The sequence below is a fragment of the Monodelphis domestica genome, chromosome 1, assembly GCF_027887165.1.
Source record: "Monodelphis domestica isolate mMonDom1 chromosome 1, mMonDom1.pri, whole genome shotgun sequence".
NCBI lineage: Eukaryota > Metazoa > Chordata > Mammalia > Didelphimorphia > Didelphidae > Monodelphis > Monodelphis domestica.
The window spans coordinates 313,934,395-313,961,053 of record NC_077227.1 but is presented as its reverse complement, the minus strand read 5'-3'; the positions used below and the strand labels follow the sequence as shown (position 1 = coordinate 313,961,053).

General features: G+C 37.7%; 1 long non-coding RNA gene across 3 annotated transcripts in view; it reads left to right on the top strand.

The window, feature by feature from the left end:
• The window catches only part of LOC107650651 (uncharacterized), a 99,897-nt gene that overhangs the window by 57,131 nt on the left and 16,107 nt on the right, over positions 1 to 26,659 (top strand). For 2 of the 3 annotated variants that reach the window (XR_001626359.2, XR_008915057.1), the window contains one exon: positions 6,872 to 7,091. This is a non-coding gene — a long non-coding RNA (uncharacterized LOC107650651). Of the gene's footprint in view, positions 1 to 2,109; positions 2,243 to 6,871; positions 7,092 to 26,659 lie in introns of all 3 variants that reach the window. The other variant, XR_008915056.1, reaches the window with a different exon arrangement.

The window sequence follows — 26,659 nt, the reverse complement described above, 5'->3', positions numbered from 1 at the left end:
CTGTGGAGAAGTTCAGAGTCCCAGCCCAGGGCAATCTGGGCTGAAGGAAGGAATCCCAGTCTGGGTTTGGGATGAGGACATAATCCACAGTTTATGGTGAGGACATAGTTCATAGAGGGATCTGCTCACCTCTCCCATTTCACCCCAAATTAAGGATGGAGCTTCAGGATAGGACAATCAAGGGTGTATCTGATTGAATCAAGAACACAATGAGACCAAAAACTTGAGCCTAAGCCTGGAGCTAGAATTTGATCAGCCCATAACCTGATCAAGTTCAGAGTGAGATCTAAAGCTTACATTCAAGCCTGAGGAAAGTCTTTAAGCTATAAGCATTTAAGGGGTCAATTGGATCATCAGGGGGAGGGGGCTCTCAGAGCTCTCAGACCTCTGACTATCTGGTAAACTAGTAAGAACTCAGAAAATAAGCTGAAAATAGCATCAAGGAAGGACTGAAGTTTAAGAAGATACCTCAACTTCCCAGAATTAGATAGGGAAAATGAGCAAACAACAAAAAAAGCACCTAACTAAAGAATTTTTATGGAGACAAAGAGCAAGGTACAGACAGAGGAGGGGACAGTGAAAGCAAAGGAAATACATGCAAATTCTGAAAGGAAAATATGGATTGGACACAGAGTCTGGAAGAGCTCAAAAGTGGGAGAGGAAAAGTGGGGAAGAGAAATGAAAGTGATGCAAGAAGAAACATCTCAGTTGATAATGGAGAACCAAAAAATGACAGAGGAAAACCAGGCCTTAAAAATCAGAATTGACTATCTAGAGACTAATGATTTTAGAGAGTAGGTAATGAGAAACCTGAACTTGGATGGTGGAAGATGCAAAAGATGTTACAGAGTTAGAAATGAAAAGATTTGACAATTGCTTGGATAGGTAGAGTGAAGAGAAAGGAAGAATTGGAGAGTAACCTCAAGGTTGTAAATCTGGGTGATTCTTTGGAGGCGAGGTGGGTTTGGGAGAAAAAATAATGAATTTTGTTTAGGGAATGAGATGCTTGATGGAAATCCTGTTTGAAATGTCCCATAGACTAAAATATATAGTTCCAGACATCATCTGCATAGAGATAATAATTGAATCTGTGGGAACTGTTAAGTTTGCCAAGTGAGAGTATTGCAAAAGGAGAGAAAAGGGGATTCAGATAGAGCCTTGTAGTATATCTATTGTAGAGGAAGGCATGATACAAATGGTGAATCAGCACAAATGCCTGCAAAGGAATAGTTGGAGAAGTCCAAGAACCAAAAGAGAATTAGTGGTGTCACAAAAACTTAGAGGAGAGAGAATATCTAGAAGATAGTTCCCAAAAGCAAATGTTGCGGAGAGGTCAAGAAGGATGAAGAATGAGAAAAGTCCATTAGATTTGTCAGTTTAAAGATCATTGATAACTTTGTAGAGTGGTTTGAATTGAGTGATGAGGTGAGGAGCCAGATTTCAAAGGATTGAGAAGTGAGAGGTGAGGAAGTAGAGGCAAGCCTTTTCTAGTTTGGCTGTGAAAGGGATGAGACATATATGACAATAGTTGAAGGTCATATAAGGGTTTTTAAGACGAAAGAGACTTTGTAGTATTTGTAAACATTAGGGAAAAAACTGGCAGATAAGGAGAGACTGAAGCCTGGGGAAGAGGAATTGATTATGGGGTCAATTGAGGAGAAGACAGGAGAAGGTGGGATCAAGGGTACACATTCAGATGTTGGCCTTGACAATGATGCTGTTATAAAGGAGGATAATGGGGAGTGATGTCAAGGATTTTTTTGAGAGTAAAGAGATTGGTTTACTTTTTCCTAGTCAGAGGACACAGGAAACAAAGACATTTAATGAAGTAGCTTTGTAAGAAAGGTAGGAGTAGAACATAATTTCCTCTCCATGAAGTTGTCACACTCTCACAAATACCCACTTCCTTCATGGGAAGAGTAGACATTTTAGGGATTGTGTAGAGAGAGGAAACTTAGGGAACTTCTTTGTCTAAAGCATATTTAAGGAGAGAACTCATGTGACAAGGACTTATGCAGAGAAGAGCAATTCATGCCAATAATGTTGCAGGGCTTCTATCTTTTGCTGATGTCCTTGTGCTGATGCTTTCTCTTGTCTGTTCCCTGCTAGGCATTTCTCTAGGTTGGGCTTGTACCTGGCCATTATTATGCCTGCTGCTCTCAGCTGTTCCTTGCTTCTCTTTCTTCTGAACTTCAGTTGGAATCCTCTGCTAAGAAGCTACTTCTTCCCTATAAAAGGATAAGTGAGTTTTGTCATCTTTCTATTAGGTTGATCCCCAGAGCCTTCTTTTAAAAAGATAGGATCCTTATAAATCCCTTGACTAGGATAAAAGAAAACCTGTTCCTTTCTATAAAGGGAACTCTTAGAGTTTTTGCCTTCAAGCTCTTTTGAAACAGAAACTAATTAGTCAATAATTTCAGACAACAGTCATTTAAATTGTCTTTGAACTATTCACTTCCTCCTGCTGAGGGGTACTACCTACTGGCAGAACTAATGTCTCTGTCCCAAACTTCTGTCTGACTTGGAGTTAGAAAGTCCCTATTAATTTCTGTCAGTTTATTGTTACCAACCTGTATCTTGTTTAAATAATTTCTAAGTTTGCATTTTAACTTACCACAAATAGCTTTCTTGATCAAAGGCTGCCAGATCCTTTGGGTTCTACCATACAAATGAATGTGGACAAGCACAAAAGCTAAACTAAGAAGGCAATCTAATTGACTGGCAAATATAATCCTGACTCTCATTCTTGGTTTTATTATATACATGTGGTTGGCAACAAGCCTCCCAAATTTTGAGTTTCCCTAAAGTTAGATGTACAAGAGACTGACTACTCCTAGGACTTGGGAGGAAGACTCCCTCAAAGCTCTTTTTTTGGTCCTCTAAGAAGAATTTTGTTGGTGAGGTGTCAGTTTGTTATGTGTGCATTTGGGGTGGGAATGGATGGAATGAATAACTTGTTGCTTCTAAACATCTAGGAGTTTTTGGATTGACTTCTGAACTACAAATTTTAAACCTGAGATTTAGACCTTTTGTATTCTGTCTGGGCCAGCATTTTAAAGTAAGAAAGCATTTTGTGATTTGCAATGCAGAGGGGGAAACATAGGGAAAGTTTTTAGAACTAGAGTGGTTTTTAAAACATTGAAGGGGATTTTGGAAAATGATGCAATCTTGATATTGAGGCAGTTGTTTTGGAGCCAACTTCTGCTATACAAAACTCTTCTAGTTCATTTGGGTGACTTGGGTATTGGAGAATTTTTCTGGCTTACACCAATGAGTTAATTGACAAGTAATATTAATGTTATTCTTTGGTTTGGACTCTGAGGCTGAGCCTAGCCGCTGGGCTGTTGTTCCATAGGACTCCAGTCATTGATTGGAATTTAATAGCACTGTTTGTCTAAACTTTAAAATCCTTCTCCTGTTTATGTCTTCTTAGCAGTGATGCTTATAACTGTTGGAGTATAAATGCAGATTATAACATGATTTATCCCTTGACCCTTTGGGTATATGACTTGGGTTTTGGTTTTATAAAATTATTCATTTATAAAAATGAGTAATAAGGAAATGCATTTTTCATGATAATACATTTATAACCCAGACTGAATTGCTTGTCAACTCCAGGAGGGAGAGGGAAGAAGGGAGGAAGACAACATGAATCATATAACTTTGGAAAACTCATATGGAGATTTGTTATTAAAATAAAGAAAGAAAATTATTTTTTAAAGTGATGCTTATGATTCAAATGGGGCCATTTGAAAACACTCTCATATTCCTCCTTCATCAAATATAACATTTTCCTTCTAAATCTTGAAACAGATTGTTTTAACCATGATTCTTGTGCCATATGGAGTAGGAATACTTTTTCTTTCATTATTTCAGCCCAACCACTCATCTATGTCCAAAAGTCAAACCTTAGAGGACAGAGCTTATTATATATAATATATATATATATATTTTTTTTTTTTGACAGAGCAGATTTGCTCAGGTCACATCAGTCTGGCTGATTCCCTGTTTTTAATAACCCCTAATAGCTCCTGTGTGAAAGAAATTAGTTAACTTTTCTAAGATACTGAAAAAATTGTGATTATTGCTTTGAACAACTGTCTTCCCCTGGCCCTACTTCAATAGGGCCATGGTTGAGTGACAGGTGGTATTGTGTAGTTCTTATACGTGTTCTAGTGATGGCTTAGTACTTTTACTACTAGATATTCTGATTTCTTAGTATTTTGTGAGATCTCTTCTATACTAATGATTCATGCCAAGTGCCTATATCTTGCTGTGTAAATATGGTTACTGCCTTGATCTCTGAGAAATAGATTTTTAGTATTTGAAGGCAATTTCTTTCTCCATAGCAGTATTTGATTCAAAAAATCATGATTAATATGCCATTATTGATATAGATTCTTTTTACAGAATCTTCAGAGTTTTAAACAGATAACCGCTGAAATGTATCTTATTAGCATGATATATGTGGGAGTAGGTTTTTGAGGAATAATGTGGAAAGGAATTTTGGACCTTGAGATAATCATAATGAATCTTTTAAGGAAAAGCGGGATTCTTGATCTCAGTTAATTAAATCAACTCTATCAAATTCCCAAACCAGCAACTGAACCAAATTAAAGTTTTGTTGGGAAATATTTAACAAAATAAATAAAAATACAACATAAATAATATTGTTTGTGATTTTTCTAAATTAATATGTAGCCAGTAGGGATAAGTTCTTTTTTGCATCTGACACCACTGATTTAAAGGATCTTTCTTTTTTTGTGGCCTCTGACTTTTCTAGATCTGGGAAACTGCTTTGTATCTTGCCTAGGCCTAGTATAGTTGAAAGCCCAGAGTACTAGAAACCAAACAGCCTCACCATTAGTCTCACGTCTACCATTTGTTTTGTGGCCTCTCAAAACTCAACATGTTCAAAACAACTTACTAGCATTTCCATTTTCCTCCCCTGCCCCAACCCAGTACTTCCATTTTACTAAAGCTACTATGATTTTCTCATTTCCTGTGTTCCTAACCTTGGTATCAATCTTTGTTCTCATTCTCACTCCAAATAGCCTTTTAGTTGTATTGTATTTGTTCTCCTATCTATCTCATTCTTCCTGCAATATAGTGACCACCACCTTTTTTCAGATTCTCTTCACCTATTTCCTGGACAATTGTAGTAGCCTCCAAATTCGTCTTCCTGTCTCTCAAATCTCTCCACTTGAATTCAGTCCCCTCTCAGGTGTCTATAAGGAGGTCTAACCATGTTGGCTCCCTGCTCAATAAATTTCAATAGCTCTTTTTTACTTGTAGGACCAACTATATAAGCTCTTCCTTTTAATATTTAAAGTCATTTAAATCTTGGTCACCAACTACATTTCTAGTCTTTTTACATATTTATTCTCTTTATGTACAATTTTCTGTCCAACTAGGCTGACTTTTTTACCATTTTTCCACACATGATATTCAATCTTCCCATCTTGGGTACTGACTATTCCTTTCTCTAGGAAGCCTTACTCTGCCTTTTAGAATCTTTCCATTTTCCTTTTAGACCTAGCTCAGGTATCACTTTCTCTACATAAAACCTTTCCTGGTCCCCATAATAACTAGTAACCCTCAACTTCCCCAAGAAAAAAATTATTTCACCCATTTTCTAAATAAATATATGTGTTTTTTGCCCTTACTAGGTTGTAGGTTCATCAATGGCAGAGTTTATTTAAATTTTTATTTTTGTATCTTCAATGTCTGTTATGGGCATGGAAGGGTACCCTTTGGGGTTCGGGAAGGATACCTTTTGCAAGCATGCAATGACTCCAAAACTTAGCTTAAAAACAAAAAGAGATTTATTAATTTAGAAAGTAATGTTGAGAGTGGCCAGGAGGATAGCAAGGTAGAACAGCAAGATGGGGAGCAGTTCCCTGGGAGGGCAGCATGAAAGGAAAGGCTGTTCCTCCATGGGGACAGCATGGATGGAGAGGCTGTCCCCCAGACGACATCAGTTCTGGGGATTTTATACATTCTTCACAACAGTCACTCAGGCATGAGGTGGGGTGATCATACTGGGGTCTGCCTAGGGACATAAAGATTCCTTAGTTTTAGGGGACAAACAGATGTCCAATAGGATCGAGGTGTGGTCTGAAGGTGCATCTTCCTGTCCATCTAAAGGACGGACGATCAAAGGAAGATAGTCATCTCAGGACTCTAGGTGGGGTCATTGGATGTTTTTAGTCTCAGAGTCAGAAAAAAACAAGGGAGTTCCCTTGACAATAGTTCTCCTGGGTTTCTTGGGTACAGTGCCCATGTCAGTGTCTACTATACATTAGATGCTTAATAAATGTTCATTGATTGATTTTGGACAAATCCCTTCTTATCTCTAGGCCTCTGTTTGTTCATTTTTTAAAATGAGGTGATTGTACTGGATCGCTTGTTTTTTTCTACTACTAACATTTAAAGGTCTAAGAAGGTGACCTATGTTCTGTTCCTTTCTCTTCTGCTTACTAGTCCTTTGGCTATGAGCAAGATACATGCTCTAAAATGTGGTTTCCACATCTGTTAAATGGAGAAAATCTAATTTTCCAACTTTACTCAGCTGTTGTCATGATCAAATGAGATAATGTACATGAAGCCCTTTATCAAGAAATGTTAAATTTTGTTGAATTTTACAGAAATGTAAGTTGGTGATGATGTTATTCTCTCGGCCTATAAATTATTCATAGAATCAATAGTAGATATTTAATGTTTTTTATTGATAGATATTATTGTTGTTTTTCCTTTTGTTTCTTTTCCCCAAAGACCAATAACATCACAAAGTTATGTCTTGATTCATGTATCTATTGGATTTAAGTGAGGCAGAATTGCACAGAATCATCAGCCTCATTTTCTCTTCCAGAGTCATCAGTCCTATGATAAGACAAAAGTAAGGATGACTGGTGATGGCCCAGGATGCAGGGGATGACGTTGGCATCTTCAATATCTGACCAAGTTCTAAGCCCTCCATTGCACCTACTTTAGCTGCCTTCATGACCACTGGAACAAATGGTTCTCATCTACCCATTCTTCTGGAGAAAGTCTTCACTTGCTTGAAGTAGATACCCCTAACTCACTAACAGGTTTGAAGCTTGTCATTTACTCTCAACCTGGTTTAGTCCATCTGCTGAGAGGGTTGTCACCATTGTGCATGCTATAGCTTCTTGGAGTCACAGGTGAGAGTTGGGTGACAGGTAGACAGACACTGAAGATAGATGAGCAGCCTTGGAAAGGGCTCAGCAAGCTTTCATACTAGAGGTGCTAGTTCTTCTTGCACACTCATGCACTTCCTTGATTGACATAAAGTTGGAATGGAGCTTAGATATAATTTAGTCTAATCCCCTCATTTCATAGAGAGAGAAAATGAGGGGTCTTAGAGGATAAAGGACTTGCCCAGGTTCACTTAAATAGTAACTGTAGTTTGGAATCATGTCTTCTAGAACCAAATTCAGTGCTTTTTCTACTGTACCTATGTTCAGCGATTTTTTTTCCCCCAAACTCTGTGCTTCTTCAAACAACTAGACTCTGTTGCAAGGTAGGCATCTTGTTTCATTGCATATATCACTGATCAGCAGAGATATCTGTTTCACACTACCAGTGATTAGTGCAGGTTGTCAGGTGACTTGACTGGTTGTTGCTATTGTTCATTTATGTCCAACTCTTCATGGCTACATGGACCAAGATATCTGTGGGGTTTTCTTGGCAAGGATACTGGAGTGGTTTTGCTATTTCCCATAAGTGAAGCGACTTGCACTTGTGTCTTCCTGACTGCAGGCCCAATTCTCTTAACCACTGAGCCACAGCTGCCACTATCAAGTTAGTTCATGATTACAAAGTCTGGATCTGTTGGTTGACTGGATTGTGACTCTCAGTTTTCATTCTTCTTTTTTATGAAGTCAGTTCAAGTGATATGCTTTGTTGTAAATTTTATTGACCTGTGTTAGAAATAATATAGGAAGCCTCCTTTATTTCATACCTATCAAACTGGCAGCAAATTCCCTCCTTGCCTTCTTTCTAGGTGGTAGTTCCCCAACACCCCTTAAGCTTATGGAACAGAGTGGAATTTCAGGCTGTGACCCTCATGACTCTTCTCCTGTTCTCAGATGACCAGGTCATTCAAATCTTCCTGTTGCCTTCCCTGCAGCTACCTATACTCTGAAGCAGAAGGGATCTAGCTTCCCCCAGTTTTTTTACAGTCCAAAGGGGCTTTATTTTCTGAAGAATTGATCCTGGGAGGCATCTCTATATTTGCATAAACCTGCTCCAAGCCAAACCTCAGATCTCTGGGCCAGAGGGTGATAGGGTGGGGTTGTTATTGATGTTGCTAGGTAACCAAAGCTGAAGTGGTGTCTGTTCTTTAGTCACTCCCTGCCCCTTCCCTCCTCTCCCCCCATACACTTCCCATTTTCCTTCCTTGCCATGTATTTCTGAAGGGCCACAGCCTCTCGTTCTCTTTGTTCTTACATGTGAAAGAACTCAACAGACTATATCAAGGAGGGGTTAAGTACCACAGCTACAGCTGCTTCCCTGATGAAGATGAGAGGAAGAAGAAAATCTCAATGTATACTAAGGGAGGAACAGAAGATATAACTAAAGACCCTGGAAGTGACCCCTCCGCCTTTTTGGCTAGTGTGGTGAATCCTCTTATCCTCAAGTTTTCCCTGGGTCTAAGGGGGAAGCCTTTTAATTTTTTTATACTTTTGGGTAGGAAAGATCAGTCTGAGTCAGTGGATCAAATCAGCCTCCATAGCATTAGAGTAAACTCTTACCTTCCTTTTTTTATACCAAATTTACTACTGTTCCTGTTTTTTTACTTGCACACAGAAGGCCCTTCATAGAACAGAAACTTTGGCTCTCTAATCTTTCTTTGGGATTCTTGCCCACTTTCACTTTGAAGTACTTTCTTTTGGCCCTGACCCTAACATGGTTTTTAGTGAGTAGAAAGTTCTATTTGACACCACTGTGGGAAAAGGTCACCTTTGGGAATCCAGAGCATCCCATCATCCTTGTGTCCTAAGTAGAGTTGAGAGCTAGAAAAGATTAGGTTTTCCTTTTCCATTTCCATTTCAAAGAATCACACAATTTCAGATTTGAGAGAGATTTCAGGGCCATTCAGGGCAGCCCATACCTATAAGAAATCCTTACTATATTACACCCCAGGCACATGGCCTTACAAACTCTGCTTAAAGACCTGCATTTTCAGTGGACAATTCACCACCTCTCAAGGTGACTCTTTCCACTTATGGACTCTCTAATTGTTAGGAAATTTTTTCTGAACATTAACCCTGAATATTTTCCTTGTTAATTTTCATTCTGTTACTCTTGATTTTACCTTCAAGGGTTAGACAGAATGGGTCCAGGCTCACTTTTAAATGATATCCCTCCTGTAGACTCTAAATGATCACCCTAATGCAAATATTAATAATATGGAAATAGGCCTTGATCGAAACATGTAAAACCCAATGGAATTTTGAGTTGACTACAGGAGGGGGGTGGGAGGAGGGGAGGGAAAGAACATGAATCATGTAACCATGGGAACACATTCTAAGTTAATTAAATAAAATTTTTCAGATCACAAAATAACTGAATGAATGATATCCCTCCAAATATTAGTCTTCAAATTATTCTCTTCTGTTTACATATTTTCATTTGATGAACTCATTAGCTCTCATGAGTTTAATTCGCATCTATACAAGTAATTCCCAGATCAGTCTACTCTGGGTCTCTTTGCTGAGTTCCAATTCTACATCATTGTCTTCCTATAAAATTGTCAAACTAGATGTCCAGCGGGTATCTCAAACTCAATATATGGAAAACAAACTCAATGCCCTTGATTCAAACATATACCCTTTCCTGAAATTTCATTAATTTTTAAAATTTTAATTTTATTTCCCCCAATTATATGTAAAAAGAGTTTTCAACATTTTAAAAAGAATTTTGAATCTTGAATTTTCTTCATCCTCCCCCTATCCTTAGATGGTAAGCAGTCTCATATAGATTTTACATGTATAATCATTTTCCATATGAATCCTTTTGTGAAGGAAACTGAAACAAAACAAAAAAGAAAGAAAAATTTGCTTTAGTCTGGATTCAGACTCCATCAGTTTCTTCTCTGGAAGTAGGTGGCATTTTTGATCATAAGTCCTTTGAGATTATTTTGGATTATTGTATTACTGAAAATAGCTAAGTTATTGACAGTTGTTCATTGTATAGTATTACTTTTATTGTGTACAATGTTCTCCTGGTTCTACTTATTTTGCTTTGCTTCAGTTCATGTAAGCCCTTCCAGGTTTTTCTGAGCTCTTCCTGCTCATCATTTCTTACATTTCTATAATATGCAATACAATATTATTTCATTTTGATCATATACTATAATATACTTTCATATATTTTCAGTCATATACTATTTATGCATATATTTATTCAGACATTCCCTAATTGATGGACAAGCCATTCCCCAATTGATGGACATTCCCAAAGTTCTTTACCCCCACAAAAAGTGCTGTTTTATATATTTTTGTATAGGTCTTTCCCTTTTATGTTTTTTTTTCCTGGTTGGGATACAAACCTAGTAATGGTATTTCCAGGTCAAAGGGCATGTACAATTTATTATTATTATTTTAATTTTATTGTCATGCAAAACACACTTCCACATTGGTCATTAATGTAAGAGCAAAGTCATATATTACCAAAACCCCAAAATAAAACCAAAAATACACTGATATGAAAGATGACTCCAAAAGTTCTTTCTCTGGAGGAGGATAGAGTTCCCTGTCATAAAGTCTTTCAAATTGTTCCACATCATTGCATTACTGAAAGAAGCCAAGTTTCCAGATAATCATCATCCAATATTGCTGTTATTGTGTACAATGTTCTCCTAGTTCTGCTTATTTCATTCTGCATTAGTTCCCACAGATCTTTCCAGCTGTTCCTGAAATCATCTTGCTTATCATTTCTTAAAGCACGATAGTATTCCATTACCAACATGTACCACGATTTGTTCAGCCATTCCCCAATAGCTGTACATCCCCTTGATTTCTAATTCTTTGTCACCACAAAAAGAACAGCTATAAATGTTTTTGTACAAGTAGGTCCTTTCCCCTTTTTTATCATCTCTTTGGGATACAGACCTGGTAGTGGCATTAATCAAAGATCAAAGAGTTCACAGTTTTATAGCCCTTTGGGTATAGTTCCAAATTGCCCTCCAGAATGGTTGGATCAATTGACAACTCTTCCAACAACGCATTAGTGTTCCAAATTTTGCCTCATACCCTCCAACACTTACCACTTTCCTTCACTGCCATATTGGTCAATCTTATAGGTGTGAGGTGGTACCTCAGAGTTGTTTTAGTTTGCATATCTCTAATCAAGAGTGATTTCAAACATTTTTTCATCTGGTTATTGATAGCTTTGATTTCTTCATCTGAAAATTGCTTATTCGTATCCTTTGTCTATTTGTCCATTGGGGAATGACTCGTATTCTTATAAATTTGAGAAACCAGACCTTTAGCAAGACATTCATTATAAAACATTTCCCCCCAGTTTGTTGTTTCCCTTCTAATCTTGGTTAGATTTGTTTTGTTTCTACAAAAGCTTTTTAATTTAATCAAAATTATTCGTTTTATATCTTATCATACTCTCTTATCTCTTGTTTTGTGATAAATTCTTCTCTTCACCAAAGATCTGCCAGGTAGACTATTCTGTGCTTCCCTAATTTAGTTATGGTATCTCTCTTCATATCTAAAACATTTTGACCATATCTTATTATAGAATGTGAGATGTTGGTCAATACCTTCTTCTGAGCAATGGCCCAACAACCCCCCCACCTCCATCCTTGACCCCTTAAGGTCTGCAACTGAGAGTTCATGAAGCTTTCTCTGCTGATTCAACTGCACCCAAGGCCTGTTCTTGCAGTGGTGCCTGTCTTGGTGTGCGGCTTTGTGCTCCACATCCATCCTGGTGCATTAGATCTTGTTTTAGGCAAAAAAATTATTTCACCCCATCTTTTTGTGGGTTATGCAGCTCCAGAATTCATTCTGAGTCATTATGTCATAGATATTTAGTAGAGATTACGTGGAATCTATGTCATTATGTTGGATCTATGTCATTATTTTTAATGTCTACATCACCAGGCTTTCAGATTCCCAAGTTCTCAGACTTGATGTAATAATGAAGATGATGATGTTAACTAGTTATTAGGTATTTATATGATGCTTTAAGGTTGTCAAATAACTTTATATAAGCCATCTCATTTTATCCTTCCAACAGCTCTGAAAGTTAGGGACTGTTATTCTTATTTCACAGGTGAGGAAACTGAAACAGATAGAGGTTATGTGACATACCCAAGGTCACACAGCTAGTTTCTGAGGTTACATTTGAATTTGAGTCTTCTTGCTTCCAGGTTCTGCACTCTCTCCATTGTACTACCAGCTGCTTCTCTTATTTTACTTCTCATTCCCACCAATACTACATATTCTATAGGTTGCCAAATCTTGCTGTTTCTATCTCCACATTTCCACATACAATCGTGATCCTAGGACCATCAATTCAGTTTCTTTTTCCCCTTAAATCTTTATTTTCTGTCCTAGAATCGATGCTCTGTATTAGTTCCAAGTCAGAAGAGTGGTAAGGGCTAGGAAGGCAATTGGAATTAAGTGACTTGCCCAGGGTCACATAGCTAGGAAGTGTCTGAGGTCAGATTTGAAACCAGCACCTCCTGTCTCCAGGCCTGGCTTTTTATCCACTTAGTCACCTAGTTGTCCTCCATTAATTCAGGTCTTAATTCATCTCTGACCTAGACTGTTGCAGTAGTTTGTTAGTTGTCTTCCTCCCTCAAGTCTTTTCCCACTCCATTCCAATTTCTATAGAAGATCTGATCCTTTCAATAAACTCCAGTGGTTCCACTGCCAGGCATCTTCACTTTTTTCCTACTACATTGGTGACAAAAGAGAGTTAGGCTGAAATCTTTATGCAACTCTGGCTCAGTTAAATCCAATTCAGTAGCAAGTTAGGACATCACTGTGATGTCATTGGTCCTTTTTGAAAATGAAGGATATACCCCACGCCTATCAGATTGGCTATTATGACAGAAAAGAAAAATGACAAGACTTGGAGGAGATGTGGGAAAATTGAGACAGTGATACACTGATGGGGATAGTTGTGAACTGGAACATTCTGGAGAGCAATTTGAATGTATCACCTAAGTGCTATGACCAGTACAGATGTTTTGACCAAGTAATACCATTACTAGGTTTGTATTCCAAAGAAATCAAAAACAGAAAAGGGGAGGGATGTAAAGCAGCTATTTTTTTTTTGCAGAGGTAAACAATTAGAAAGTAAGAAGATATCTATCAAGTGGAAAATGGCTGAGTAAATTATAGTATATGATTGCAATGGAATACTTTTGTGCTATCAGAAATGATGAGCAGGATGACTTATATGAGCAGAAGCAGAATGAAGTAAACAGAACCAGGAGAACACATTGTACACAAGTGACAGCAGTCCTCTATGAACAATACAACAATCCAAAACAATCCCAAAGAACACATAATTTGAAAAAAATAGCATTTCCAGAGAGAAAGAACTGATTGAGTCTGAATCTAAACCAAAGAAAGCCTTTTTTTCATTTTATTATTTCTTTTTTTTTTAAGTTTCCTTCCATAAGAGGAGTAATATGGAAAACTCTTTTTCCATGTTTGCACATGTAAAATCTATGAGAGATTGCTTACCATCTGGGAGGCAGGGGGAAGAAAGGAATTTGAGATTCAAAATTCTTTCTTAAAATGTTGGAAGCTGTTCTTACATGTAACTGGGGAGAATAAAATTTAAAACAAATAAACTACTACAACAAAAACAAAAGAGGAACAATAGTGGCCCCATATTACCTTAGTTTTTCTGGGCCTCAATTTCCTAATCTGGAAAATGAAAAATACTGTGAACCTCTAGGAGCAAATGTATACTCTTGACATTTTAAGCGCTTCAGAGCCATGCCACATCCTACCTTTTCAGCCTTGTTACATGTTATTCCCTTTCAATTAGCCAAATTGGTCTTTTTACTGTTCCTCCTCCATTACACTCTTTATCGCCAATCTCCTTTCCTTTTCACTGGCTGCCACTTATTCCTAGAATGTTTCAGAGGGGGTTTTTCCCTCCAAAGATAAAAATACCTATAAACAGACCACTTGTGAACAATATGGATACTCTTTTTTTTTTTTTAAATCCTTACATGCTATCTTAGAATCAATACTATATTGGTTCCAAGGCAGAAAAGCAGTAAGGACTAGGCAATGGGGGGTTAAGTGACTTGCCCAGGGTCACACAGATAGGAAGTGTCTGAGGCCAGATTTAAACCCAGGACTTCCTGTCTCTAGGCCTGGCTCTCACTCCACTGAGCCACCCAGCTACCCCCCCTTTAAGACACTCTTAAAGAACTCAGGTACAGACCTGTAAGAAGAAAAGAATGGAGAAGAGGAAAATGGAAAAGAAAGGAAGGTGGGTAAAAGGGGAGTGGCAGCATGTGAGTAAACATTGATCTCAAGCTTCTTGGTGTCACTTCAGTGATATACCAATAAAGACTTCAGTGGAAATGTCACCAGAAATGGAAAGATAACTTTGAAAGCAAAGTGTTTGCTGAACCATTGTTAATGTTACTTGAAAAGGGTGAAGAATGGGAGTGCTACTACAGATTTGGAAAAGGACAAATTACCAACTTTCAAAAAAAGGGAGAGTAATGGATTCTGAAAATCATAGACCAATGAGTTTTACTTCAATTCCTGGCAAAATTCTAGAATAAGTTATTAAAGTGATGGTTAAAGAGATTATTAAAGAGATGAACAGTTGGAAAAGGAATATTCATTAATGGCCAACATGATTTCATTAGAAAACAAGTCATGTCAGAACTAAATTCCTTTTTTTTTTTTTAAACAGGGTTCCTAAACTAGTAGATGAGGAGAATACTATAGAGAGTGTGTAGATTTTAACAAAGCATTTGATAAATTGATTTCATGTTATTTTATATTTTATAAAATACCTCTGGCCAAACTGGCCTTCATGGTATTCCCCAAATTCAGCATTCCATCCTGTGCATATGTTCTCCTCCACACCTGAAATACTTTCTCTCCTCTCTACTTAGAATCCCTAGTTCCCCTGAAGACTTCCCTTGAGTGCCATCCCTCTACATGAAACCTTTTCTGGTTTTCTGAATTGATAGTGCTCTTGCCTAGAACCCTTTTCCCCCTTCCCCTGTGCCCAGCTAATTTGTAATGGCTTATTTGTTTCCATTTTTTCCTTCCACTAGAATATAAGCTCTTTCTGAGCAGAGACTATTTTTTTTGTATCACTAATACTCAGTGTTTAGTTGAATCCTGAGTCAGCTTCTTTATGCCCTCAATGAAAATCTAGTTGACTGGGCTATAAAAATCTAAGGCTCTGTCTGCTCCAGATTGAGGAGGATTTACTTTAAAATTGTCTTTCTTCTTTTTGTTATTGTGAATATGACATCAGCAAAATGAACATTTCCCTATGCAAAGAACAACAACAAAAAAGAAAGAATTGCATATGCAACCAGAAATCACAATTTATATAGCTTAGGGCCATGGTGGTGAACCAATGCACATGTACCAAAGAGGGCAAACAGAGCCCTTTTTCTGGGCATGTGCATCATTTCCCTCTAGAGTTTGTTACTAGAAAGACAGAAGGATTCAGGCAGAGCTGCTTCCCTACCCTTTCACTTCATCTGCCCCTCAGCCCAGCAGCCCAATGAGAACACACAGGGGGTAAGGTGGGCATTTCACAGGTGGCAGAGCTGGAAGGGAGCAGAGCTCTTGGGTCACTCCCCTACCCCTCTCCACAGACACCTGAAGATATTTTTTTCATTTCACCTGCCCCTCTGCCCAACAGCCCAGTGGGAGCACTTTCTCTGACCCCTGTTTGGGGTAAGAGGGGAGGAGTGAGGCACTTGGTCTGGGGGAGTGGGGAAGGGCATGGCACAGCACAGTCTCTAGGCAGGGTAGAGCATGGCACATGATCTCAAAAAGATTAGCCATCACTGGCTTAGGGTTAGTTGGCTTTTTTCCCCCTAAGCCTGGTAGTTCCAACAATGTATGCCTCTCTGTTATATTTTTAAAGTAATTAATTGATGCTCTTTTATGCCATTTAAAAATTTTATTTATTTAGCCAATTTAAAACATTATTCCTTGGTTACAATAATCACATGATTTTCATCCCTCCCTTTAACCCACCGTTCCTGCAGCCAACACGCAATTACATTGGGTATTACTTGGGTCCTTGATCAGAACCTATTTCCATGTTGTTGGTGTTTGCATTAGGATATTCATTTAGAGGCTACCTCCCCATCTCTCCCATACTGTCTTCCAATTTTCCCAGCAGTTTTTACCAAATAGGGGATTTTGGTCCCCAAAACTGGGGTCTTTGGGCTTATCATAGCCTGTCTTGCTGAGGTCACTTACCCCAAGTCTATTCCACTGATCCTCCTTTCTGTCTCTTAGCCAGTACCAAATTGTTTTGTATGTCCACTGCTTTAGAAATGCTGATGACTTATGTGGGTTTATTTTGTTTCCTGCAACTTTGCTAAAGTTGTTGATTATTTCGACTAGCTTTTTGTTTGATTCTCTAGAATTCTTTAAGTAGACCATCATATCATCTGCAAAGAATGATAGCTTGTTCTCCTCATTGCCTATTTTAATACCTTCAATTTCTTTTTCTTCTCTAATCACTACAGCTAGTGTTTCTAGTACAATAATAGAGGTGATAAAGGGCATCCTTGTTTCACTCCTGATCTAATTGGGAAGGCTTCTAATTTATCCCCATTGCAGATGCTGTTTGCTGATAGTTTTAGATATATACTGTTTATTATTTTTAGGAAAGGTCCTTCTATTACTATGCTTTCTAGTGTTTTCAATAGGAATGGGTGTTGTATTTTGTCAAAGGCTTTTTCTCTATCTATTGAGATAATCATGTGATTTTTATCAGATTGCTTGTTGATATGGTCAATTATATGGATGGTTTTCCTAATATTGAACCATCCTTGCCTTCCTGGTATGAATTCCTCCTGATCATAGTGAATAACCCTCGTGATTGCTTGCTGGAGTCTTTTTGCTATTATCCTGTTTAAGATTTATGCATCAATATTCATTAAGGAGATTGGTCTATAGTTTTCTTTAGCTGTTTTTGACCTGTATGGCTTTGGAATCAGTACCATATTTCTGTTGTAAAAGGAATTTGGTAGAACTCCTTCTTTGCTTATTCTGTTAAGGAGTTTGTATAATACTGGAATTAGTTGTTCTTTGAATGTTTGATAGAGTTCATTTGTGAATCCATCTGGTCCTGGGGATTTTTTCTTAGGGAATTCTTTGATGGCTTGTTCAATTTCTTTTTCTGATATGGGGTTGTTTAGGTATTAGTCTTGGCAATTTATATTTTTTTAAATATTCATCCATATCACCTAGATTGCCATATTTGTTGCCATATGATTGGGCATAGTAGTTTTTAATGATTGCCTTAATTTCCTCTTCATTAGAGGCAAGGTCTCCCTTTTCATCTTGGATACTGTCAATTTGGTTTTCTTCTTTCCTTTTTTTAATTAGATTGACCAGTACTTTGTCTATTTTATTTGTTTTATCAAAGTACCAGCTTCTAGTCTTATTTATTAAATCAATAGTTCTTTGACTTTCAATTTTATTAATTTTTCCTTTGATTTTTAGGATCTCTAATTTAGTCTTCATTTGAGGATTTTTAATTTGTTCACTTTCTAGTTTTTTAATTTGCATGCCCAATTCATTGACCTCTGCCCTCTCTAGTTTGTTAATATGTTAACTCAAGGATATAAATTACCCCCTGAGTACTGCTTTGGTTGCATCCCATAGGTTTTGAAAGGATGTCTCATCGTCATTTTCTTCAATTAAATTAGTAATTGTTTCTATGATTTGTTCTTTAGCCAGTTTTGGAGAATCATATTTAATTTCCAATTAATTTTTGATTTACCTCTTACTAATTATTATTTTCATTGCATTGTGATCTGAGAAGGTTGCATTTAGTATTTCTGCTCTTTTGCACTTGTTTGCAATGTTTTTATGCCTTAATACATGGTCAATTTTTGTGAATGTACCATGTGCTGCTGAAAAGGTGTATTGCTTTTTGTCCCTATTTATTTTTCTCCACATATCTACTAACTCTAATTTTTCCAAGATTTCATTCACTTCTCTTACCTCTTTATTATTTATTTTTTGGTTTGATTTATCTAGTTCTGATAGAGGAAGGTTCTGGTCTGCCACTAGTATACTTTTTTCTATCTATTTCATCCTTGAGGTCTACTAGTTTCTGCTTTAGAAATTTGGATGCTATGCCCTTTGGTGTATACATGTTGAGTACTGATATTTCCTCATCATCTATACTGCTTTTTATCAGGATGTAATTACCTTCTCTTATCTCTTTTGACTAGATCTATTTTTACTTTGGTATTGTCAGATATTATGATTGCGACTCCTAACTTCTTTTTATCAGTTGATGTCCAATAGATTTGGCTACAAACTCTTACTTTTACCCTATGTGTGTTTCTTGTAGACAGCATATGGTAGGGTTTTAGTTTCTATTTCACTCTGCTATCCGATTGAGTTTTATGGGCGAGTTCATTCCATTCACATTCAGAGTCATGATTACCAGCTGTGTATTTTCCAGTATTTTATTTTCCACTCCTAGTCCTGCCCTTTCTTCTTTCACTTCTTTCACTATTTCCTTCTACACCAGTGTTTTGTTTTTAATCAGTCCCCCTAATTCCCACCCTATTTTACTTCCCTTTCTACCCCCCCTTCTTATTCCCCTCTTCTTTTCTTTACAGTCTTTTTAAACTACTCCCCACTCTCTCCCTCCCTTGTACTGCTTCCCTCCCCACCAGCCTATTTGTTACCCTTCTACTTCGCTATAGGGCGCAAATCTATTCTCTGCTCCAATGGAATGAATTGTTCTTCCCTCTTTGGGTCAATTTCAGTGCATGTAAGAGTTGAGTATTTCCTATCTCCAACCTCTTTACCCTTCCAGTGTATTGATGTTCTCCCCCCTCCTGCCATGAGCTTCTTTGTGACATATAAATTTAACCCCTTTTGTTTCTTTTCCCATTTCTTTTAGTATTAACCTCTTTTTTAGCTATAGCATATACACGTATATGTATTTATGCATACATATATTTTTATTATTTATGTCTTGTTATTTCATCTTATACAGTTTGTCATTGTTCCCTCTAAGTGTAATTCTTCTGGCTGCCCAGGTGATAATAACAATTTTTAAGCGTTACCAATGACCTCTTTTCCTATAGGAATACATATCATTTTAACTTAGTGGGTCTTTAAAAAAAATGGTTTTTTTGTTTTGTTTTTCTTTTTTCCCCTCTTTTTTAATTACCTTTTGATGATTCTCTTTAGTTCTGTGCTTGGGCATCAAATTTTCTGTTCAGGTCTGGTCTTTTCTTTATAAATGTTTAGAATTCTTCTATTTTTTTTTGAGTGACCATACTTTCCCCAGTAAGAATATAGTCGGTTTTGCTGGTTTCTTGGTTGTAGACCTAGTTCCCTTGCTTTCCAGAATATCATATTCCATACCTTTCAGTCCTTCAGTGTAGATGCAGCCAGATCCTGTGTTATCCTCACTGTGGTTCCATGGTATCTGAATGATGTCTTCTTGGCAGCTTGTAATATTTTTTCTTTGGTTTGATAGTTCTTGAATTTGGCTATAATATTCCTGGGTGTTGTCAGTTGGGGATTAAGTACAGGAGGTGATCTAATCTCCATTTTTTCCTCTTGTTCTAGAATATCGGGGCAGTTTTCTTGGATAATTTCCTGTAGTATGATGTCCAGGCTTTTTCTTTTGTCATGGTCTTCCAGTAGACCAATGATTCTTAAGTTGTCTCTCCTTGAATGATTTTCTAAATCTTCTGTTTTGTGAATGAGATGCTTCATATTTTCCTCAATTTTTTTATTCTTTTGATTTTGTTTTATAGTGTCCTGCTGCCTTGCGAAGTCACTTAATTCTAGTTGTTGTATTCTGGTTCTTAAAGACTGGATTTCATCCCTGGCTTTTTGGTCATCTTTCTCCTTCTGGTCTGATTTTCTTTGGAGGTCATCTTTTATTCTCTTTACCTCATCTCTCATCTGCTTTACCTCATCTTTCATCCTCTTTACCTCATCTTTCATCTCCTTTGCCTCATCTTTCATCTTCTTTGCCTCATCTTTCATCTCCTTTGCCTCATTTTCAAGCTGGTTGATTTTGGCTTTCAAGACACTATTTTCTGTTTCCAGGTGACTTATCTTAGTTTTCACATTCTTTTCCCAATTATCTTCAACCTCTCTTAATTGTATTTTGAAATGTGTTTTGAGTTCTTCCAAAGCCTGTATCCAATTCACTGGGTTTTCTGTTTTATTGCTTGATGTTCCCTCCTCCTTCTCTGTTCCATTTGCTCTTTGTTCATTGCCTGTAAAGAAGTTGTTGATTGTAATTTCTTTTTTCTTTTTCTGTTGTTTGCTCATATTTACCCCTTCTTTACTCCCTGAAGTTGTCTGTGCTCTTGCTCCTCTCATTTTTTTTTTGTTTTTGTTTTGGGGGTTGTCAGGAGGTCTCTCAGTGAAGTCTGTGGGGGAGGGGTGTTGGAGCTTCAGCTTCCCTGTCCTCTGGAGGCTTTGATTGGATTAAAGTCCAACAGTGTATGGGGGAGGTGTGTTAGAGCTTGAGCTTTCCTGACCTCTGAAGACTTTTGATGGGATTAAGTCCTGCTGGGTTGGGCTGAATGTGCCCTGAGACCAAAACCTCCTGGAAGACTGGTGCAATATGGAGGGTCTCCACCACTGTGACCAGGCTGTGCACTCTGCTCTCCCTCTCTAGCTCCTTCCCCACTGTCTGTGTTTGACGCTCTGAGCCTGGCACAGCCCTGCCTGCAAGGTATTCCCTCCAGACCAGTGCTTTTGCTTGCCTAGAGGTTCCCGCTGCCACTGGAGGCTTAGCATTCTAGGTGGGGCAGGGGTCCTGGGACCTTCCTCCTTCCTTCCCCTTAAACCTGAGTGTTCTCTAATTCTGGATTTGGGGGGTGTACCTTCTGAATTGAGTCCAGCAGGAGGGTTCCTTGGCTCTGTCTTGTTGTTAGGTTTGATTTTCAGTCCCCTAGGAGTATTTAGTTTGGAATTAGTAAGGAAGGGACATGCAAAACAAATTCACAGATTAGTCCTGTCTAAAAATGTATGTCTCGTTTCTCATCTCTAGTCAGTCACCTCTGCCAAAAAGTAGAAGGCATAATTCATTATAAATCTTTGGAGTTTTGATTGTTCAGTTTGTAGATTCTAGTTCTTAATTCTTTCATTTACATTCCATTACAACATTATATAAATTGTATAAATTGTTCTACTTATGCTTACTTCACTGTCAGTTCATAAAAAAAGTCCTAGAATTCTCTTCATTTGTTCATTACATTATTTCTTATTGGGAATTGTATATCATTACATTCATAGAAAGTAATTTGTTCAGCCATTCCCACTTTGTGTTTATTTCTTTGCTACAACAGAAAATACTGCTACAAATCATCTGTCTCATCCTTTGATGACTCTGGTGTATCTGTCCATACTTAGTGACTTTTGGGGTTATAGTTGGAAATTGCTTTCCAGAATAGTTGGATGACTTTTCCACTACCAGTGCATTAGTATACCTGACTTCCCAAAGCTTCTTCAATAATGATCATTACTTGTATAAGAACACCTTGTCACAGTTTATAATCTTTTTAACATATTGCTTTTTTAAAAAAATGAAACTTTTTTCCCCAGAATTACATGTGAAACAATTAATATTCATTAAAAAAATTTTTTTAGTCCCAAATTCTTCCCTTCCCTCAACCTTCAGCAATATCAGCAATCTGATATAGGTGTTTTATATTTTTCCATATTACTTTTGTGGAAGAATACTCAAACAAAAAATGTGAATAAAATAACTAATAGCATGGTTTGGTCTGGATTCAGACTCCCATCATTTCTTTCTCCAGAAACAACTGGCATTTTTCATCATGAGTTCTTTGAGATTGATTTGGATCTTTGTATTTCTGAGAATAGTGAAGTTATTCACAGTTGTTCATTGTACAACATTGCTATTGTTGTGTATCATGTTCTCCAGGTTCTGCTCACTTGATTCCGAATCAATTCATATAAGTCTTAACAGGTTTTTCTTTTTTCTTTTTTTCCCCCTTATTAAAATTTAGAATATTTTTCCATGTTTACATGATTCATGATTCCCTCTTTCCTCACTGCCCCCCCCCAAGATGACAAGCAGTTCCACGGGGGTATTTATACATGTATCATTGTTTCAAAACCTATTTCCATGTTATTCATATTTGCAGTAGAGTGATCTTTCAACATCAAAACCCTAATCATATCCTTATCGAACTACGTGATGGATCATATTTTACATTTCTGTTTCCACAGTTCTTTTTCTGGATGTGGATAGTGTTCTTTCTATTAAGTTCCTCAGAATTTTCCTAGATCATTGCATGGCTGCTAGTAGAAAAGTCTATTAAATTCAATTGGGCCATAATGTATCCATCTCTGTGTACAATGTTCTCCTGGTTCTACTCCTTTTACTCTCCTTCAATTCCTGGAGTTCTTTCCAGCTCATATGGAAATTAAGCCATTAATCATTCCTAAATTGCATAATAATATTTCATCACTATCATATAGCAGTATTTGTTCAACCATTCCTCAATTGATGGACATCCCCTCATTTTCTATTTTTTTGCCACCACAGAGAACACAGCTATAAATATTTTTTTCCATTTGAATAAGTTTATTTAGTCAATTTAGAACATTATTCCTTGGTTACAATAATCACATTATTTCTCTCCCTCCCCTCCACCCACTCTTCTCACAGCTAACACACAATTTCATTGGGTATTACTTGTGTCCTTAATCAGAACCTATTTCCATGTTGTTGTTTACACTAGGATGTTCATTTAGAGTCTACATCCCCAACCCTATCCCTTCGACTCATGTATTCAAGCAGTTGTTTTTCTTCAGTGTTTTTACTCCCACTGTGTTTCCTCTGGACATGGATAGTGACTTTTTCTCGTAGGTTCCTCCAAGTTGTTCGGGATCATTGGATTGCCACTAATGGAGAAGTCCATTACATTCGATTGTACCACAGTGTATCAGTCTCTGTGTACAATGTTTTCCTGGTTCTGCTCCTCTCACTCTGCATCAATTCCTAGAGGTTGTTCCAATCCCCATGGAATTCCTCCACTTTATTATTCCTTTGAGCACAATAGTAGTCCATCACCAACATATACCACAATTTGTTCAGCCATTCCCCAATTGAAGGGCATCCCCTCATTTTGCAATTTTTTCCACCATAAAGAGCGAAGCTATGAATATTTTTGTACATGTCTTTTTCCTTATGATCTCTTTGGGGTACAAACCCAGCAGCTTCCTTCCTTCCTTCCTTCCTTCCTTCCTTCCTTCCTTCCTTCCTTCCTTCCTTCCTTCCTTCCTTCCTTCCTTCCTTCCTTCCTTCCTTCCTTCCTTCCTTCCTTCCTTCCTTCCTTCCTTCCTTCCTTCCTTCCTTCCTTCCTTCCTTCCTTCCTTCCTTCCTTCCTTCCTTCCTTCCTTCCTTCCTTCCTTCCCTCCTCTACTCCCTTCCATTTCCTTCTCTCCCCTCCCTTCCCTCCTCTCCTCTCCCCTCTTCTCTCTTTCCTTCCCTCCTCATCCTTCCCCTCTCCTTCCTTCTCTTCTTTTCAGTCTCCTCCCCTCCCCTCTCTTCCCTCTCCTGCCCTCTCTCCCCTCCCATCTTCCCTTCCCTTCCCAATTTTGTTATCTGTGTATTTTTTCATTTTGATATTTCTCTCATTTAAGGTATGATTTGTGTCATCAGATAATTAGGCAAATAGTTTTTAATAACTTCTTTAATTTCATCTTCATTTGCTATAAATTACCCCTTTTTCCCCTTCATTTTTAATACTAGCTATTTTGTTTCCCTCTTTAATTAGCCTATATATTGATTTATCAATTGATTAGTTTCCCATCCCTCAGAATAAACATACCTGTAACTTTTCTCCTTCATGACTTTTTTGGCTGCATCTCAAAAGTTTTGCTATATTAGAGACTGCTAGGTAACTCAAGGATTAGAGTGCCAGATCCAGAGTTGGGAGGGCATTGGTTAAAAATATGGACTTATATGACTGCTTAGCTGTGTGACCCTGAGTAAGTCACCTTGCCTAGCCTTTGCCCATCTTAGATTTGTTACTAATATAAAAAGTAAGAGTTTAAATAAAAGTTTTGCTATATTGTCTTGTCATTTGATTTCATGAATCAAAGTCAGCTCCCACACTGACAGCAAACTATTTAATTTGAAAAGGCTACAAACCAGGCCTAAAGTTGTGCCTTTAGGTTCTCAGATGATTATCCATGCAATGCAGTCTCTGAGACTGAGATACAATAAAGCAGTGATGGTAAACCTTCTAGATATGGAGTATTGGGCCCCATCCCACCCCAAGACTTAAGTGCTGTGCCCCTCCCCCTACCACACAACTGGGTATGCCTCTCTTCCCCTACACTACACAGGGGAGGGAGAAAGCACTCCCACTGGTCTGCTGGGCAGAGGGACTGGTGATGTGAAAAAATGTCATCAGGTGTGATAGAGAGGGAAGGGAGCAGTTCCACCCAAGTTCCTCTCACTTTCTAGTAACCAGTATGGGTGATGGGGAGGGAGGATGACCACGTGTCCACAGCGAGCTCTCTGTGTGCCATCTTTAGCACCCATGCCATAAGTTTGCCATCACTGCAATAGAGCATAGATTGATTCCCTGCTGCTTATGCTCATTTTGGCCTAACAACCCAAAGAAAACAAAGGTTTTACACCATCTAGGACCATACCATCCATATAGGGAACCAATAAATGGAGAAATTTTGAATGCAGTGGATAAGTTAATTTACTTTAGCAATATATTTTCCAGGGATGCCCACATACATGATGAAGTTGATGCATTCATTGCCATAGCTATCTCAGTATATAGGAAGCTCCCAAAGAAAGTGTTGAAGAGAAGAGGTATTATTAGGCTGTCTACCAAATTGTGCTGACCTCATTGTTGTATGCCTGCGAAACCTGGAAAGTCTTACAGCACCATGCTAGGAAATTGAATTGCTTTCATTTTAATTTTCTTAGGAAGATTCTGTAGATCACCTGCCAAGATAAGGTACCAAAGAACACTGAACTGAACTACCAAGCATTAAGACTCTACTGAAGAGAACGCAACTGCATTGGTCTGGCAGTGGGGTTTGAATGTCTAACATATGTTTTCCTAAAATAATATTTCATGGAAAACTCAAGGCAAATTTTATCTTATCTATTGAGATAATCCTATGACTTCTATTGATTTTATTATTGATATGATTAATTATGTGATAGTTCTCATATTGAACCAGCCCTGTATTCCCAATAGTCCACCTAATACATAATGTATGTTCCTTGTGACTTAGTGTTAAGCTCTTTGCTAGTATTTTAAAATTTTACATCAGTATTCATTAGGGAAATTGGTCTATAGTTTTCTTTGCTTTTGCTCTTCTTTGTTGTAAACATTAACTGTGGTTTTTTTCTTATTTCTCTCTTTCCATCTTCTCTCTCCTTCTCCACTCCCCTCTTTCCTTTCATCCTATTTCTCCTCACAAGTGTTTTGCCTCTGATTCTTATCGCCCTCATTTCTTCCTTATATTACCCCCATATAGAGCTTTTCTCATTCTTCTCCCCTCCTAGTTCCTATATTTCTATCTCCAACTAAGTGTGAAAGTTATTCTGTCTTTGAGCTAGTTCTGATGAGAGTAAGGTTCAAGTGTTGCCAGCCAGGCCCCTATTTTCTCCTCCACTACAATAGCTCTTTTTCATGCTTCTTCATGTCAGATAATTTACCCCATTTTACCTTTACCTTTCCTCTCTTCTAGTGCAATCCTCTTTCTTACTCCTTAATTTTGTTTTTTATATTATCCCATCATAGTCAGTATATTCCCTATGCCCACTATCTTTGTATACATATATGTATATGTTCCCTAATAGTGATAAAGTTCTTAAGAAGTATAAGTATCATCTTCCCATGTAAAAATGTAATCACTTTAACCTTACTGAATCCCTTTTGTTTTCTCCTTCACATTTAAACCCCTACCTTCCATCTTAGAATCAATACTGTGTATTGGTTCCAAGGCAGAAGAATGGTAAGGGCTAGGCACTGGGGGTTAAGTGACTTTCCTAGGGTCACACAGCTAGGAAGTGTCTGAGGCCAAGTTTGAACCCAAGGCCCCTTCTCTGGGCTTGGCTCTCAATCCACTGAGCCACCCAGCTGTCCCTTCCTCCCATTTACCCTTTAATATTTCAAGTCTTGTATTTTAAAATCATTTTCTTTTTAGCTCTGGCCTTTTCTTCAGGAATGCTTAAAAATATTATTAAATATTCATTCCCCCCCCCCAAAGGATTATACTAAATTTGTTAAGTAGGTATTTCTTGGTTGTAATCCTAGTTCCCTTTCCCTGTGGAATATCAGATTTGTACCCTGATGCCTCCCTCTCCCTTGTAATAGTTAAAGGAATTATAGAGGATTGAAAAGGTACAGGGGATAAGGAAGGTTTTGTAA